This window comes from Hyperolius riggenbachi, chromosome 1 (genome assembly GCF_040937935.1).
Source record: "Hyperolius riggenbachi isolate aHypRig1 chromosome 1, aHypRig1.pri, whole genome shotgun sequence".
NCBI lineage: Eukaryota > Metazoa > Chordata > Amphibia > Anura > Hyperoliidae > Hyperolius > Hyperolius riggenbachi.
In genome coordinates, this window is record NC_090646.1 from 371863876 (window position 1) to 371867194 (window position 3319).

Consider the following 3319-nt stretch of genomic DNA (forward strand, 5'->3'; position numbering starts at 1 on the left):
CTACAGGCATGCGCAGACGGGGAAGGGGAGATTTACATATACATAGCAGTACAGACTAACCAGCAAGCTCATGGTGACCCAGAACTCATTGGAGTGTGTAAGGGACTACAATGGTCCTAAAAGCCCCCTTACTAAGATGTTAAGAAAAACAAAAATTTGCTTTCCTAAAACTACATAGCAGAAAAGCAGAGGCTTGCCTCTTGTAGGGTCCGTAGAAAAAAAATGTGCTCTCTCGCCATTGTTCTAAAGACAGCATGTATACAGCTAGATGAGGTATTACGCAGGTTGAAAAGTTTTACACTATCCCTAGTCTCTAGGATGGCTGCTTGCATTCTTGTGTGAGAGTTTGGCAGGGGCAGGAGTCATATTAGCAGCAAATACAACTTCTGTGTTATGTTGGACTTTGCAATACAGAGTAGAGCTCTGCTCCATCTCAAGCTATTCTGTTATCCTCAGTCTCTTTCCACTCCTCTTTCCCTCATTCACCTTTGTTTCCTCCTTGCTTACCTATGTTTAACCCGCAGGGAATTTTGGGCGCAGGGTGAAACTGAAAAACGGCTAATTACTATTACCCCTCCAGGCTGTCATGGACATTGGGGAAAAATGTAATTTGGCTGCCAGCAAGTAAGCGGTTTTTAAAGTAATTTGGATTTCATCTTTTGTCTGTGCCCAAATTTTGTCTAAGCGCCGCTTTAGCTGTAATTCCTATTACGGCCTATGGCTGCACCGAAATCTCTGTCGCTGTTTTCGCTTGCTTCGTCCTCCCTTCTCCTAGTGCTGGGTGTCTGTGTCTTTTTGTTATGTAGAAAAGCTAAATAGTAGTGTAATCCTGGTGAGGCAAATATCTTCTTCTCTCTCCCCTTTTCTCCCCTTACTGCCTTTCCACTTTTCTCTCCTCTACCCTCACAATGTAATCACCCCAATCCTGTTATTAGTAACCCTAACCTAAAGCATGCATTGATTTTTACTGACAGATTCTTCACTATGATCGAATCTGCTGGTTATCTACTTTCCACATCAATTGTAATTTCAATCGATCCGTGGCAAATCAAACAGTAAATTTCAGTCAATTGCACACAGTGGTGGAGTGGTCGTAGATCGACGGCCCGTAACATTGTACTGTATCGAATAGTGTATGTATCGAGCTGTAAACTACAATGCAGACTGGACATAGACTTTAAAGAGACTCTGTATCATAAAAAAATTCCCCTGAGGGCTACTTACCTCGGGAGGGGGAAGCCTCAGGGTCACAGTGAGGCTTCCCCATCCCTGTAGCTGCAGGCAATCCGGCGCTGGCTCCCCCGAAACCTCCCACAATCCTCTCCCTACAAGCCTGACAAGGCTTGATATATTTACCTCGCCGGGATCCAGCGCAGACGCAGTAGCGGCTCTTCCTTCTGACTAGGAAATAGCTGTACCCGATCGTATCCGCTCTACTGCGCAGGCGAGAGTCCTTTTGCGCCTGCGCAGTGGAGCGGATCGATCAGGTTCGGCTTTTTTCGCCTTACCAGAACGAAAAGCCACTAGTATGCCTGCGCTGGATTGTGGAGAGGTAAATATTTACATTTCCGCACTTCGGGGGACCCGGGCGCATACATTTGAATACGGCGCTGGTAGACTTGGGCGCAGGATCCAGCTGTTAAATGGCTGGTCCTGCTTCTGCACAAGTCCAGGGCGTTTTAATTACTATTCCCCCTCCAGGCCGACATGGATAGTGGGGGAATGAAATAATTCGGCTTCCAGCGATTGCTGGAGGCCGAATTATTGTGTTTTTTAAACAACTTTGGCTCCGTCTTCTGACGGAGCCGACCTTCCTCACTGAGCGCCGCTATAGACTGATTCCCATTACAGTCTATGGCGGCGCTGGCTGCGCCCAAAGCTAGCAGCGCTGAAAAGCACTGCTCCGACCCGGGCAGGCTAACGGAACAACGGAGGAGGATGGGGGAAACCTTGTTAGGATCCTGAGACTTCCCCCACCCAAGGTACGTATCCCCCAGAGGGGTATTTTTTATTACAGGATTTCTTTAAAACAAAGCCTGTATGTAGCGAGCTAGAATAATGCAAAGTTTTATTGTGAACAGGTCCAAAGAGTTGTATGGGCAGTGAGTTGACAGACAGAATTATTCTGCTGTGCAACTGACCACTGTGAACAAGGCCTAAGAGAGAAAATTAGAGGTGAAAGGAATGGGGTGATGGTGTGAGTAGTGTTGCCATGGTATACAGTGGTTTGATTGTGCATGGTAATAATACCATTATTACTGGACAGTAGAAGGAACGGGGGAGGGGGTGGGCGGAACAGTAATACCGTATACCGTCATACTGTGGTATTTTTTAACTTTGTTATCATACCGTGAATATTTAATACCATTGCAACCCTAGGTGTGACCAGAGCGCATTAGAAGCAAGGTTTTTCCCAATAAGACTCTGAGGGATCTTAGTTCAGTATATAAGGATGTTTGTTTTTGAAGGAGTTTACAGTTCCGCTTTAATCTGTGCTATCTGTTCTATGCTTTATGCGCAGTGTTCCCCAACCCTGTTTTCAAGGCCCACCAACGGTGAATGTTTTGTCGAAATCCACAGAGGTGGTTAACTTCTTGCCGACCGATCCACGGCAATTGGCGTGAACGCGGCGGCAGCCCCAGGACCGCTCCACGCCGACTAACGTGAACGGCCTTCTATGGGGCTAGCAGGAGAGTGCGCATGCCAACGCGCACGCATCTCTCGCTCAGCTCCGCCATCAGTCTCGCAGCAGCGATCGCCGCTCGGAGACTGTTGGACAGCAAAACCGCCGTCTAATAGGGCTGTACAACACTACAATCTAAGGCAGCTCTGTGGCACACCTGTCCCCTTGGGGGGACACAGAATGGAGCAGCGCTTTCCAGTGCTGCTAGATTTGGGCGCAGCCAGCGCCACCATAGACTATAATGGGAATCACATCTATAGTGGCTCTCAGTGAATAATGTCGGCGACGTCAGAAGACGAAGCTGAAGTTGCTTAACCACTTAAGCCCAACTGGACGAAAATTTTCGTCCAGTTGGGCTGCGCGCACTCCCGCGGGTCGCGCTCGCTCCCGCGGGCCCCCCCCCCGTGTGCGCCCCCGCTGCTGGCCGCTAGCCCACCGATCAGTGAAAGGGATTATAAATCCCTTTCATTGATCGCCCCCCCCCCCCCCCCCCGGAGAAAAGCCGACAGCGTCTCTTCAGGCGCTGCAGCTTTTCTGAGCTCTGGTCTCCTTTCTTCTGCCTGAGAGCGAGATCGATCGCTCCCAGGACTTTTTGATTCTGGCCATCTTGTGGCCAAATAGCAAATTACACCCAAA